At 37.3% G+C, this 16,551-nt stretch overlaps 1 long non-coding RNA gene across 1 annotated transcript in view; it reads left to right on the top strand.

Moving 5' to 3' along the window:
• LOC123330936 overlaps positions 1-15,589 on the top strand; it is a 54,927-nt gene extending 39,338 nt beyond the window's left edge. Inside the window, exon 3 of the long non-coding RNA XR_006547228.2 lies at positions 13,924-15,589. This is a non-coding gene — a long non-coding RNA (uncharacterized LOC123330936). The remainder of the gene's footprint in view (positions 1-13,923) is intronic.
• The last annotated feature ends 962 nt before the right edge of the window (positions 15,590-16,551 follow it).

Raw genomic sequence — 16,551 nt, forward strand, 5'->3', positions numbered from 1 at the left:
GAGACTGAAGAATGGAAGTCATTCGCTCAAATATGAAATTCATGAAACACTTTCATTCTATGACAGCCATACACCAAGGACCAGAAAAATCATTTCATCTCGTAATGTTTTAGAGACCCCAGGCAAATGTAAACAGTAGATGCTGTTAGACATTAAGGATTCATTACAACCGCTAAACAGCTAAACTGAAAATCTACTGATTTATTTGGAATTCCATAGGATTCTGGTGGGAGACTTATTAAATTATTTATTAGACTTCAACGGAAAAAATTACTATTTATTAAATCTGAATATAGCACTTATAGGTGTCCTTGTTTCATACCATGGTTTATATTAAGGGGTAAAATACATGGTAAAATAACATTTAGTGTCTAACATTAATCCACCAGTAGTAATCCATTTTAATATAGGACTATAGTTCTTCAATAAGCTGACTCCATAGTGATTTGGTGGCTCAGACGGCAAAGAATCCACCTGCAATGTGGGAGACCTGGGTTCGATCCCTGGGTTGGGAAGGTCCTGGAGGAGGGCAAGGCAACCCACTCCAGTATTCTTGCCTGGAGTATCCCCATGGACAGAACAGCCTGGCAGGCTACAGTCCATGGGGTTGCAAAGAGTTGGACACGACTGAGCAACTAAGCACAGCACATGGTCTTGTGAGAAGATTTGCCTCAATAGTGAGGCTTGTCTGAGTCCCAGAGACCAAGGTTTGGTTTTCACACAGAGAGAATATTCCTGTCAAACAATGTCTTCTGAGAAAACTATCTATGTAATTTCATCATAACTGGTTCTGTATCATTCCTCTTCCAAACTTTTCAAATACCTAGCACAAGCACAGGATGCTGTTCTTAAATGGGTGTGTTCTGTCAAATACTTATGCCCCAAAATTACATATAATTCTAGGTGTGTGTCTGTATCCACATTCAGATATTATGTACACCTGTCCACATAGCCGGATAGCATAAGCATCTGTATACATCTAGATATTGTGTGTGTCTGTACACACACAGACATTGTGAACAACTGAACACATGGCAAAATGGATATAGTGAACTCTAGGAATAGTAGAAGGGCATAGAAGGAATTATATGGAGAGGATGGAATGAGCAATGCCAGTTCTGACACATAGTAATCATGCAGAAAAAGCATCCAACTTGATGCTTTCAAGTTTGTATTGTTTCAAGTCTATGGGTTAGTCAAAAGTCCCAAGAGGACAGGTGACTGAATGAACTTGATCTCAGATAAATCTGGTTGATACAGCCTCTAGGATAATAGTGGAATAGAATCAAATAAGCTATCTAAGTGAAACAACAGTAATTTAAAGTAGGACCTGTGACTACTAAAACTTGATCACTGAAGAGATGGGAAGAGAGGGGTGTGTAAAGCTGATCACAGGGAAGACAGGGACAGCATAAAGGAATTGTGTCTCTGTAAGGAAGGCTGGTTGCATTAGGGTCCTGATGAGTGGAAAAAAGAGATGAGAAAGATAGAGCACATGTGAAAGTCAGAAGGAGAGATTTGAACATGCTATTCTGTTGGCCTTCAAGATGGAAGAATGGGGCCAAAAGCAAAGACATGCAGGCAGGACCTAGAAGTTGGCAAAGGCAAGCAAAGAGATTCTCTGCTAAAGCCTCCAGAAGCACCCTAGCCCTGCTGACCCATTGATTTTTACCCCAGTGAGATTTCTGGTCTACAAAACAAATAACACATCTTTATTGTTTTAAGACAGCAAGTTTGTGTTAATTTGTTATAACAGTAATAGCAAACCACTACACCCATTCTTGGGCTTTCCTTGTGGCTCAGATGGTAAAGAAAGTGAAGTTGCTCAGTCGTGTCCAACTCTTTGCAGCCCCATGGACTGTAGCCTACCAGGCTCCTCCATCCATAGAATTTTCCAGGCAAGAGTACTGGAGTGGGTTGCCATTTCCTTCTCCAGGGGAGCTTCCTAACCCAGGCATCAAACCCTGGTCTCCCACATTGCGGGCAGACACTTTACCATCTGAGCCACAACCTGCCTGCAATTCAGACCTGTGTTTGATCACTGGGTGGGGAAGATCCCCTGGAGGAGGGAATGGCTACCCGCTCCAGTATTCTCGCATGCAGAATCCCATGGAGAGAGGAGTCTGGCAGGCTACAGTTTATGGGGTCACAAAGAGTTGGACATGACTGAGTGACTAACACACACACACACACATTCTTACCAGAATTAGCCAGTTTCCATGTGAATTTTATCAAACTATCTTTTATTGTACTCACTGGATCCAGTAAACTAGAAACAATATTTTTGATTTAAATAAAATGTATTCATCTTCCATTCTTCCTGCCATCACCTTAAGTTAGGAATGAATGATTTATTAATTTTTGGAGGATTATTTTTCAAGCTAGAAGGATCCAAAGAATTCTTGTCATCTCCATATCAAATTTGGCTGTTCAAATCAATACGGCCAGTAGACCTTATATTAGTTCAAATACATTACTTAAGATAATTTTTTAACCAGTTTAATAATAAAGGAAGAAGTTGATTTTTTTCCTTCATTAGCAAGCAATTAAATTAATCCCATTTTCTTTTACCTAATTTTAAAGTTATTTAATCCATTAATACTAGGTCTGTTAAATTAAAGATCCTGAAATTTGTTTGATCACTTAATGCTTTTGTTGGGAGATAAAAGTTAAGCTCTGATGTCTCTAAACTGAGAAGAAGCAAAAAGTCATTTTTCACAGTCCATTTGCTCCTTCAATCACTTTATATGTCCCTCAAGAAAGTGTGTCTATATATCTTGTCCATCATAACCCAGCTAATTCCTCATCCTGTATGTTTATTCCCAATGAGATGAATAGATCAAGGGCCTCTCTGAGGTGTTACCCAGGGCTCCATAACCATAAATCTCAGACTATCTCCTTTCTGTGCTGGCATTTGCTGCCAGTTAGAGTTTAGATTCAACAAGACGCTTCCAATTCACCTTCATTATAGACTAACCAAAAGTGGAGAGTTTGTATGTTGACACTTTACTTTAAAAACAACAACAATAAAACTAACAAGGAAAACAAAATACAAGATCAAGCCCACAAGTTTTGACGTCAAACTAGAGTTTATACATTGGTTCTCAGTCTACCTGCGAGGGGACCTTGGACAACTGAGACAATGTCTTCCAGCTCTCATTTTCTCACATATGTTAGGGAGAAGTTACAGCATTTATTTTAGTTGCTTGTTTAATTGCTTACATGAGATACAATCTTCAAAGTTTTTACACACCCCCAGCCTGTGGCAACTACTTAATAAAATGCCACTATTTTCTTGCTTCTCTTAAATAAGTATTTGAGTGCAAGCATGACTTTTAACTTTTTTGGGTGGCATCTTCTTCATCTGTTCATTAATGAAGTTTGATGAGATAATAACCTATCATTCTCCCTTTAGTAGTGAAATTCTAAGAATATAAACATAAAGAACACAGTTGCAGAAGTGTATAAAAGATGTCAAAAGACAATAATGTTATTTATATATGTTTCTACAACTGTCTTTTTTCAACAAACACTCCCATATTAGCTATGAAGTTCTACTGTGCCATAGATCATTTGAAAAATATTATGATCTTTGAGGTTTCTTCAATAAACATTTATAATATAATAAAATCTAATATTTATTGTTTATGACTGGCACTGTGCTGTGCTATATGTGTACAAACTCACTTGATCCTTGAAAAACTCATAAATACACACTCACACACATTGGGAAAGTTGGATGTGTGCATATTTATAAATATAAATATAATTTATATTTATATTTATAAATTATGTATATGTATATATAAATATATTTATACTTATAAAGTTTATATATATAATATATATATTTAAGGATATATATATCCTTAAACTAATACCTTAATACATATTATGTACATTATTATATATGATATATATTATATAGTTCTAATTGATATAAAATTCTAACTGATACATATTTATACATATATAAAAGGGAAGCTATATATTATATATATATATTGACATATATATATAGTTGATGAGGAAACTCAGGCAGAACTTTCTCAGTGTATTTATTCAGTAAAATTTTACTGTATCATTAAATTTTTATCATTATCATTACCATTTATCAAGCTCTAACCTTGCAGGACAAAACTGCTTTGTGATCTAACCCTCTCTCTACTTTATACATCTTTTAGAACAAACTAGACTTTTAGTATTCATGTATTGCTGAAGCCTGGCTTGGTACTCTGAAATCCAGTGTGGATTTGATACTTACAGAACATCTCAGTTCAGACTATTTACTTGCAAGTGCTATAGAACTAGTGACTATCAGCAATACGTGAACTGTGAACTTACAGATGTTCAAGCTGGTTTTAGAAAAGGCAGAGGAACCAGAGATCAAATTGCCAACATCTGCTGGATCATCGAAAAAGCAAGAGAGTTCCAGAAAAAATATCTATTTCTGCTTTATTGACTATGCCAAAGCCTTTAATTGTGTGGATCACAATAAACTGTGGAAAATTCTGAAAGAGATGGGAATACCAGACCACCTGACCTGCCTCTTGAGAAACCTATATGCAGGTCAGGAAGCAACAGTTACAACTGGACATGGAACAACAGGCTGGTTCCAAATAGGAAAAGGAGTACGTGAAGGCTGTATATTGTCACCCTGCTTATTTAACTTCTATGCAGAGTACATCATGAGAAATGCTGGGCTGCAAGAAGCACAAGCTGGAATCAAGATTGCTGAGAGAAATATCAATAACCTCAGATATGCAGATGATGCCACCCTTATGGCAGAAAGTGAAGAGGAACTAAAAAGCCTCTTGATGAAAGAGGAGAGTGAAAAAGTTGGCTTAAAGCTCAACATTCAGAAAACGAAGATCATGGCATCCGGTCCCATCACTTCATGGGAAATAGATGGGGAAACAGTGGAAACAGTGTCAGACTTTATTTTTGGGGGCTCCAAAATCACTGCAGATGGTGACTGCAGCCATGAAATTAAAAGACGCTTACTCCTTGGAAGAAAAGTTATGATCAACCTAGATAGCATATTCAAAAGCAGAGACATTACTTTGCCAACAAATGTCCATCTAGTCAAGGCTATGGTTTCTCCTGTGGTCATGTATGGATGTGAGAGTTGGACTGTGAAGAAAGCTGAGCACTGAAGAATTGATGCTTTTGAACTGTGGTGTTGGAGAAGACTCTTGAGAGTCCCTTGGACTGCAAGGAGATCCAACCAGTCCATTCTGAAGGAGATCAGCCCTGGGATTTCTTTGGAAGGACTGATGCTAAAGCTGAAACTCCAGTACTTTGGCCACCTGATGTGAAGAGTTGACTCATTGGAAATGACTTTGATGCTGGGAGGGATTGGGGGCAGGAGGAGAAGGGGACGACAGATGAAGAGATGGCTGGATGGCATCACTTACTCGATGGACGAGTCTGAGTGAACTCCGGGAGTTGGTGATGGACAGGGAGACCTGGCGGGCTGCGTTTCATGGGGTCGCAAAGAGTCAGACATGACTGAGCGACTGAACTGAACTGACTTAGTGACTATCAAGTTGGACAATACAGATTTAAGTCTGTACAGACTGTGGCTAATGTCTAAGGCATTACAATAGGTTAATCTAAAATCATGTATTCAATTTTGAGATTCAAAAATTATTTTAAGAAGGTATTAGCTCTAGTTTATATAAAAATCACTGCTAGTTACAGGTGATAGGTGTCAGCTTTGCAGGTACTGGACCTGCAAGAGGGAGAAAAATGAACACTAGGGAGAAAAAGAGGGTCTAGAATTGAGTCTTTTCTTGATTAAGTCACTTAAAATGCACAGAGCTCATTGTTCTCACCTCTAAATTGGGGAATATTACATATTCTATGTACTTATCTGCATCATTCTGAGGATACAATGAACTAACTTAATTTGTAGAGACTATGATGTAGAGAACGGTAACAATGGTTGTTTTTAAGATAATAGTGATGATTAATGTTTGGTGAGGAGGAAGATGATATCAGCATTGTTGTTTTTAACCTAAAATCTATATTAGATAATCTTTCCACAGGAAAATTGTTCTAAAAATAGATCTCTACTTAAATCATTAACATATAAAATTCTTGAGAGTAGAAATGTCAACCAGTTACATAATTATTAAATTTGTTTAACTGTTGTTCTTATTGTATTTATTCACCAAAATTAGATCTTTAGTTCTAAAAATATGTCAAGAGATAAAGAAGGTCATCATGGGACATGAGGGTACAACAGCATAATGGGAATGATGATGTTTATTTCCATGAACTATGTTAACTGGAAGTATATTATAGGCCAGTGAAAAGTCATTTTAACTGTATTATCATAATAAAACTCTACATCAACATTCTGTGTCAACGAAACAAGTCGGCTAAAGGGATTTTATATTTTACCAGGACACACGAAATTTTAATAAGAAATTGTTCAATTAAGCACTATGATTAGCTGGATTTTTAACAGTTCATGTATTCTTGACTGGTTTATCACAAACATCAAATGCTCTTCTAAGTAAGAGTACAGGATTGCACATTAAAAAGTAGTTAAAGAATTTTAGGAAAAGCTTGCAGTTAAAGATATAAATTGTAATTACCCTTTACTTTTGGTGAGAGAAATGTCAGGGACAGCATATGAGAGAAAAATTTGGATTAACTCACATATTTGTAGAAGTTTCTTCAAAAGTTTTGTGTATGTTAATCAAAGTGAAGGAGGGAATATCCTGATTTGAAATAATATTAATGACAACAGTAAATCTTAAGGTTCTATATCAAAGAGTAAGAAACAGGTTAAGAATTAGATATCTAAGGACAAGATACATGCTTCATACTTTGGTTTGGTTTAGTTAGAGAAACTGTGTTCTCAAATGGAATATTTTGCAGAAACCCAATATGTAATACAAACTAAAGTGAGGTCTTATTAAAATAAATTATTTGTATGTTCAAATTTGTATTTTCTTCTTAGTGTCCATCAATAAAAAAGCAATTGTGATCAATTAAAATATTTAGAATTAGTTTAAGATTATTATCAAGCTTTGGTTCTCATTATCTGTGTTTACACCTTTATATGTAACTATAAATATGAGGAGAAGCAATGTGAAATTTGTGATATCGATTAATTGTAACCAACAAATATGAAAACATCACGTAGTTCGAGGTAACAGTAGTCATTGTGTTTGTGTTTCTTAAGTATTTCCACCTGTGATATTTCCATTCTCTTTAATTTAGAGCACCCAGAACTGGAAATATGGTGAACTTTGTTTTAAAGTTTAATCACTAATGATATCAAGAATTTGCTCACACACACTACCATAAGAGTAAGAGCTGTTGTTCAGTCACCAAGTTGTGTCCAACTCTCTGCGAGCACGTGGACTACAGCATGCCAGGCTTCCCTGTCCCTTACTCCCAGAGTTTGTCCAAGTTCGTGTCCACTGAGTAAAAGTTACACAACTACAGTTTAGTATGTTTTAGAAGTATCTTTTATAAATGCTAAAGGATGTATTATTATTGTTGTTCCTTTTTAGTCACTCAGTCATGTCCAACTCTTTTGAGATCTCATGGACTGGAGCCCACTAAGTTCCTCTGTCCATGAGATTTTCCAGGCAAGAATATTGGAGTGGGTTGCCATTTTCTTCTCTAGGGGATGTTCTCATAGGATGTATATCAAGCAGAAGAAAAATCATGTCACATGGAAAGGCTAAGTTGCAAGAAGAAATGTGATAAAATATACTGGTACATATGTGAGTAAATTTAAAAATAACTAACATTATAAAATACAATAATATTGTCTAATCTGGGAATAATTAAAACTGAAACTGGATAATGGTAATATTTAAGTTGGGAGGAGATAATTAGAATAAACAACTGTAAGGTCTTATATTATTCTGTAGTATGATAAAAATATTAACTTCAGATATCTTTAAGATAGGCAGCTTCAGTTCAGTTCAGTCGCTCAGTCATGTCTGACTCTTTGCGACCCCATGAATTGCAGCACGCCAGGCCTCCCTGTCCATCACCAACTCCTGGAGTTCACTCAAACTCATGTCCATCGAGTCGGTGATGCCATCCAGCCATCTCATCCTCTGTTGTCCCCTTCTCCTCCTGCCCTCAATCCCTCCCAGCATCAGAGTCTTTTCCAGTGAGTCAGCTCTTTGCATCAGGTGGCCAAGGTACTGGAGTTTCAGCTTTAGCATCATTCCTTCCAAAGAAATCCCAGGGCTGATCTCCTTCAGAATGGACTGGTTGGATCTCCCTGCAGTCCAAGGGACTCTCAAGAGTCTTCTCCAACACCACAGTTCAAAAGCATCAATTCTTCGGCGCTCAGCTTTCTTCACAGTCCAACTCTCACATCCATACATGACCACTGGAAAAACCACAGCCTTGACTAGACAGACCTTTGTTGGCAAAGTAATGTCTCTGCTTTTCAATATGCTATCTAGGTTGGTCATAACTTATCTTCCAGGAAGTAAGCATCTTTTAATTTCATGCCTGCAATCACCATCTATAGTGAATTTGGCTTGGGTAATACTAAACGACATACAATATAGACCTTTTAAACAAATAAAGTCATAAAGGAGAACTAAGGAAAAATCCATTATCAATATAAAGAGAAGAAAGAAAAAAGAAAAAAAGACTGCAGTAAATCAACATGATGACAACATACAGAATTGTCACACAGGTTGTAAAAAATCCAGCAGCTGTCTGCTGTTTCCAGGAGATAGATCTAAATTTTAAGACTTAGGGGAATTTAAAGATGATTCTTTGCAATCCTGTGGATGATAGCCAGCCCCTCCTCTGTCCAAGGGGTTTTCCAGACAAGAATACTGGAGTGGGTTGCCATTTCCTTCTCCAGGGGATCTTCCTGACCCAGAGATTGAACCCACATCTCCTGCATCAGCAGGTGGATTCTTTACCACTGAGCCACCAGGGAAGCTCCATTTATCAGGTAAATATTAACTAAAAGAAAATGAGTATAGAAATAATAATATTAGACAAAATAGACTTTAAGACAAAAATAACTCATATATATAGCAATATTTTGGTACTAAGCACAATAGCAATTTAATTCACTAAGAAGATACAAAATTCTAAACTAGTATAAACCTAAAAACACAACTTTCAAATTTATAGAATAGAAAATGTTGAGTACAAGATGAAAAATAGGCAATTTCACCATCAGAATGGAAGGACGGTGTGTATTTTGTACAAGCAGAAGACTTACTAGAGAGATAAAATTTTAATCAACACAATTAGCTAGCTTGATCAGAAATTCTTAATATCCACATGATCTCCTTGAATTCCTTGACCTCCTTTCCAGAGGGAAGGGAAAAGTCCACAGGTCCCTATGATCTTGAATGTGTTTAATCTCCTGTGTACACAGACTGCAGAAGTGTGGGAACGATGGAGACACAGTTTTCAATAAGTGTCACATGGATACACCGGTTCTCTTTTGAACAAAGGGATTATATAGTACCCTAATTCCATGACAACAAGTAAAGTTCAATTCTACATTCCATCAATCTTAAAAAAAACTGCTGAAACTTTCCAGAACAGGACAGTGCCGGTGCACACCACACACATTCTTGTCACCTCGCCGTGTGCTGCTCAACCCTGAGGAGAACTAAGCCAGAGATACCGCCGGCCTTTCACTGAGTCTGTTCTTATCTGCCTGATGTTAAACGAGCAGACAATAGCACGTCTGAATTTTAATTCAGTGACACTTTGCAGAGTTAAACAATCCCTAATCATAACATGTTCTCAAGATTTTCAAGCACCGCCTACATATAGAAAAAGGGTGTATGTTTCAGAGAATGGGGATGATATTTCAAAGTCTGCACAAAAAAAGAGTTTGTGAACCTGGAATTTCAAAGTGTTTAAAACTGATTCACAGTTACTATGAAAGTGTATATTGGGTTTTATTAATATTTTAGGTAAAGATAAAATCAGAATTAAAAGTACTAAGAACCACTGTGTAGAGGACCCTCAGCAGAGCACAGTTAAGAAAACCACGAGCCTATAATATAGATGATTGCTACACAGATCTTTAAACACAAAGGAAAAGCAAAATATGGGTATTGGGTATTTCCTACTAAGGAGTTCATTTCAGCCATCATATGTTTATTCAGCATGCTAGTTACTGTGGGGTCATATCCCTGCCAGCAAGTATATAATCCAAGTGTGTTTGTGCTAAGTCACTTCAGTTGTGTCCGACTCTGTGTGACCCTATGGACTGTAGCTCATCGGGCTCCTCTGTCCATGGGATTCTCCAGGCAAGAATACTGGAGTGGGTTGTCATTTCCTCCTCCAGGGGATATTCTCGACCCAGGGTTCGAACCTGCATCTTTTATATCTCCTGCATTGGGAGGCAGGTTTTTTACCACTAGCACCACCTGGGAAGCCCAATATAATCCAAGGACATGCACAAATAACCATCACACAGATACACATACAAACGCACACCATGTATGACTCAATGTGGTTAAGTACTACGCACAGTAAAAGTTTCTGCTGAAACTTCTTGACTGATTGATTTAGTAATTCAACTAAAACTTTTAAAGCTTTTACCAAGTGTTGGGCACCACAGTAGACACAGGAGATGAAACACTGACCAAGATAGGCAAGATTCCTGCTCACATGGAGCCTGCATCCTAGTTCAGGAGACAGACCAAATTAAGAAAAGAATGAATGAATGAGATAGTTTCAAAGAATGTCAACTTCCTTCAAGGAAATAAAAATCCTAGATGCAATTTTACAACGTCAGCCCTACTGACATATTGGGTCAAATAATTCTTTACTATGGGAGTGGTGAGAATGTTTAGTAGCATCTCTGGCTTCTATTCACTAGATACCAATAGCACCTTCTCAGTTAAAACAACCAGCAAAATCTCCAGACATTGCCACATATCCCCTGGGGTGGGGGTTGGGGGGGCAAATTCCTCCCCAGCTGAAAACCACTGTACAAGAGTAATGGGAATAAGGATGAGTTTTTTGCTTTTGTTTTTCTTGGATGGTCAGGAAAGACCTCTTTGAGACCAAAAAAAAAAAAAAAAATCCAACCAGGAAATATTTTGGAAGAAAGCTTTCTAGGCAGAGTTGAACAATTAAGTGCTAAAGTAATAAGGTGATAATGAACTTGCAGTCCTAAAGGAACAGACAGAGGCTTATTTGACTGAAGAGAAGCAGGATATGGCATCAGAGAGGCAGACAAGAACAGATAGAGCTTTACAGGCCATGGTAGAAAGTTTAGATTTTTTAAAATGTGACAAATTTAGATAAAAAAAGAGAATTTCAGATTAACTGTGAAGGAAGAAAGATTTCTAGTCAGACATTTAAAGGTGGAAAGACCTGGATTTTTACAGGCTAGAGTGAAAGACAGAAGTATTTGAGGTGCTGATAAAAGATCAGAGAGGATAGAACCAGCCTGGAGTAGAGTAAAAGATGCACAGAAATGGAATTGCAGAATTGTCAGTAAAGTAGACTCTAACTCAGGAGGAAGGGACTTCTGAGGGGAATCTTCTATTCCAACCACCAGTGGATGACAACTCAGAAGAACGCTCTCAGGGAGAGGGCATTCTAGGCAACATACTGACAGCCGCTGTGAGCTGTGGGACCCAATGCATGTGCATGAATTCTGGCTCAATCCTGAACATGCCTCTTTAGGGAGGGAGGGCCCAAAGCCGAGTACAAGCCAAGCTAATGCCTAAGAGGAGCCAGAAACCAACAACGCAGGGACAGGCAACTAACAGTACAAAGCTGTCCATGGCTTGATTCTAATATTGGATTGGCCGAAAAGTTCATTCTGGTTTTTCCCTATGCTGTTATGGAAAAATCCAAACTAACTTTTTGGCCAACCCAATACATTCGTCTTAGAGGTTTTTAGGGGCAACACTCTCAGACCAGTAAAGACAAAAATAATGGACATTAGCTCTTTATTCCAACTCCCTCATAGTTGTAGCATAGCTACCATTTTTAAAAATATTGGCATGTGTGAGACATTTGTCTAACTGATTTTCTCTTTTTTTTTAATTTTATTTTATTTTAAAATTTTACATAATTGTATTAGTTTTGCCAAATATCAAAATGAATCCGCCACAGGTATACATGTGTTCCCCATCCTGAATGATTTTCTCATTTAATCTTCTGAACAGTTCTATGAGGTAGATTCTCTTATTTCCATCATTAAAAACATAAGGCACTAGAGCCTTGGGATATCCTGTTACTTGCCCATGGAATCTGAAACTTAGTAGTTCTGACTCAAGTACAATTTCTGAGCCAACACATAATACTCATATAAATCAATCCATACCATATACTGCTCAGATGAAGGGATTGACAAAGATGAAATCTCTTGCCAAAGGCCATACCCAGCTAATATCTGGTTGAGGAACAATTTGTAATGAATTGCTAACATGTGAAGACCTACTCAGTCTGGGAGTTGGTGATGGACAGGGAAGCCTGGAGTGCTGCAGTCCATGAGGTCACTAAGAGTTGGACACGACTGAGCAACTGAACTGAACTGAACTGAAGACCCACTAATGCTAGTTATTTTTCTAGGCAATGTATACACATTATGTTGAATCATCTTCACAAAATCTACAATAAAGGTCTTATTAGCTGTCTCAAATTATAGATGAGAAATTGGAGGGCGAGAGATCTTAAATAACTTGTCCAACGTCACATGGGTTTCCCTGGTAGCTCAGAGGTAAAGAATTTGCCTGCAGTGCAGGAGACACGGGTCCACAGGTTCAATCCCTGGGTTGTGAAGATCCCCTGGAGAAGGAAATAGCAACCCACTCCAGTATTCTTACATGGGAAATCCCATGGACAGAGGACTCTGGTGGGCTATAGTCCAGGGGGTTGCAAGAGTCAGACACGACTTAGCAACTAAAACCACCACCACCACCAAAGTCACACAAACAGCAAGTGGTAGAATTGAGATTGCAATTTAGACAGACAAATGCCCAGGTCTTCATCACTACACTAAATATCATAGAACCCGGTTCTTTTCAGAAAACAAAAAACTTTTAGAAACTCTTATATAGTCTTATTTCTTAAAAATGAGACATATGATTTTAAATATTGCGACCTTATTTAAAAGAATTCACAAAGATGTCTGATAATGTTCTAAGCAGGGGCAATCCTTGGAAAGCCTCAATTACTGTGTTTCTGTTTGTGCAGAAGTCCTAAAGAAAATATGATAAATTCATTATTTAATTCATGTCACATGATACCTTAACTTCTAAATAAGCATAGGAAAAGAAGGCTTTGGGCATTGATTCTACAGTACCATTTAATGCACAGGCCAGTTAATGAGCTCAGGTATGTCCACATTACTTCAGGTAAAAATCTGTTCCTGTCTCATCTGCAGTCACATCTCCAGATCTTCTAACCAAACACAGTTTGAGGAATCAACAAAGACCTAGAGTTGCAGAAGCTAGTTTTACAATCCATGTATTTGCCTGACATCAGAATGACAGACTGTTGCTACCAGTGTGTTAGCACACTTCCCATGGCATCATTGTGACATAAGAGACTGACCCAGTCTGTTGGTGACCCATTCTGTAGAAAAGTGTATATTCTCAAGCAAGAAAATTGGAGGTATTAAAAGGTATCTGTGAGACATTAGAAGAGAGGCAGTACTTGGCATCAGAAGTGGCAGATTTCAGTCCAGTGTTACCCTTTACAAGTTTTGTGGCCTTGCAAGTCACTATAATGGTTCTGAGATTAGGGCTCTTCATTCTGCAGGAGGCAACATGATCTTGACCCTGGCTACCAGGCAGGTTGCAGTGCAGATCAATAAAACAGTGTGTTGGGTAGTTTATGGGCTGTATAATGATGCTCTAACAGTAAAGGACAATGTTCATAATAAAGATAATTTTAACTGAACTAAACGGAGCACGTCTCATTTGTCCTCAGGTCCTTTTGATGATGCCAGAGTGCTGCAGCCAAGCTAACTCAAACCTATGTATTCTGGGGCTACAGGAAAGACGAAGTCAACAGGAATAAGATATGCATGCTGCTGGCAGCTTCCTGAGATATAAACAGAAAATTCTTAGTCTTTCAAGGCACTAAATCCAACCTGACTAGGCACAACTAATGTGAATGAGACAACCTTTGCAGACTCTGTAGCAACTAGCTACTAGAAATCTTTAATATTAATAATACCAATAATAGCAGTTCATGTATCAGTTGATTACTTTGCAAACAAAATGCTCTAAGACTTATAGGCTTAAGAACAATTGTTGTGTGTTTTGTTTTGTTTTTTTTTAAAAAGAACAATTGTTTATTCTTAGTTTCTCTAACTGCATGTTGGTTGAACTCAGGCAGCCCTGACTTAGAATGAGGCCCACTGGGGCTTGGCTTCTCATCCTAGGTTGGGCTCCTGTGTGTTCATTCTGGAGCCCAGGCAAAGGGGACAGCAGCTACGTGGGGCAAAGCCTTTTCAGAGCAATGTCACAGGTGCCAGGGAACCTGTGTGAGAGCTCATTTCAGAGCTCTGACCAAATCTGTTTAAGTCATATTCACTAGGCACTTACTATGTGTTCAAGCAACTGAATGCTTTACCCTTTTTATTTCAAGTAATTTTCACATCAACGCTGTAAAGCCAGGTCTATTTTTCTCCTCACTTAAAAGAGAATGAAATGGAAGTAAAGAGAAATTAAGAAACTTTCCCAATATCTTGCTGCTAGTCAATGGCAGGGTCAGGATTCCTGTATCGGCAGTGGACTCCAGGGATTTGCCAGTATATTCTATTGTCTGCTTAAATCCTTAATCTATCAATACTGCAATTAAAATGAGACTAGTTTCAAAGTGTTGGATATACCTGCGTTCCCATACCATGACCCTTAAACATGAATTTTGTTTTGTTTATATTATGAGATATTTGCTGCACACAAAGTATATATGTTGATAACATGCATCTACCCTGTGATGTCTAATAAAATCAATACAGAAATCTACCACCCAGAATCTAGAATACTGCCAACATCTTTGTGTACTCTTTAGGCCTCCTCCCTGAAGGTAACCACTCTCTTGAATTTTATATTTATTAATCTCTTGCTTTTTTAAAGAGATTGATCATGTATGTCTGTGTCAAATAATTTTGCTTAATTGAAACATCAACTGTGCTGTCATATGTAACTACAGTTAATCTATTTTTTATTATTGTAAAATAGTACATTTAGTGAATATATCACAATCTTTCAATTATCCTATCTGTGAATACTGGGTTTCTTCTAATGTGTACACTATTAAAAATAATGCTTCTATGAACAATTTCAATATTAATGTATGGGTTTTTGCTATTCCACCATCCTTACCAATACCTGGTATTGTCAGACTCATAATTTAGGGAAAGTAAAGTAATATTTTATTGTGATATTAATTTGTGTTTCCCTGCTTACTAAGCACTTTTGGCACATTTTTCTTAGATAATCTACCACATATGTTTTCCTACCTGAAAACTGCTTATCCATGACTGGCCAATTTTCCTACTGGGTTATTTGTCTTGCTTATTGATTCATATCAACTGTTTATATAGTTATTACATTCATATAAAAGTACCCATTAAATATATTACTGAGAGCTTCTGTGTCTTTTCATTCTCTTTATAGGAAACAGTTAAAAGATTTATCAACCTTCTCCTGCACATTTGTACTGACTTGAATAGTGTCCCGCTCAAAATTCATGTCCACTCAGCACCTGTGAGTGAGACTTTATCTGGAAATAGGGTCTTTACAAATAAAATCACATTAAGATGAAGTCACACTCGATTAGGGTGGGCCCTCAATCCAATCACTGATGTCTTATAAAAGGGAAATGAGGACACAGAGAGAGAACAGCCAGGATCGCATGACAGCAGAGGCAGACACTGAAATAGGGTCACTGGACCAAGGCTTCCAGTAATGACCAGAAGTTGGGAAGAGTCAAGGAGTAATTCTTTCCTAAAGCATTCAGAATGGAGAGGCACCCTGTAGTCTTCAAAGCCATGAGGCTATATTTTTGTATTGCAAACCACCCGGTTTGTAGTCATTTATTACAGCAAGCACAAGAAACTAATACAATTGTCAACCATTTTTGTATTATAACTTCTTTAATTCTAAAGCTATTAAAAAAAAACTCTATATTTTTATCTAAAATTGTAAATACTTGCCTTCACATTTAAGCTTTAAATTCATCACGTATTAATTTTATTTGTGGGCATGAGATAGGAATCTCATTTTATTGTTTTGTTTGTTTATTTGAATAATGAATTGTTCCAGTACCGTTTATTGAAAGGTTCATTTTTCTCCATAACTTTGCAAAAGTTCCATTATATATGAAAATGCCACATAAGTTTGGGTTTCCTTTTGGGCTTTTGGGTATGTTCCACTGGTCATTTGCCTATCATGCTATTCTTTATTGATTATTATAAATTTATCATAGTTCTTCTTATCTAATAGAGCTAATACTATCACATTCTTTCTCTTTTCTTTTTTTTTTTTTTTCAGAAGACTCTTGGTTGTTCTCAGGCATTTGAACTTCCATTTAAATTTAAAATCAGCT

The sequence above is a fragment of the Bubalus bubalis genome, chromosome 21 (assembly GCF_019923935.1).
Source record: "Bubalus bubalis isolate 160015118507 breed Murrah chromosome 21, NDDB_SH_1, whole genome shotgun sequence".
NCBI classification, from domain to species: domain Eukaryota; kingdom Metazoa; phylum Chordata; class Mammalia; order Artiodactyla; family Bovidae; genus Bubalus; species Bubalus bubalis.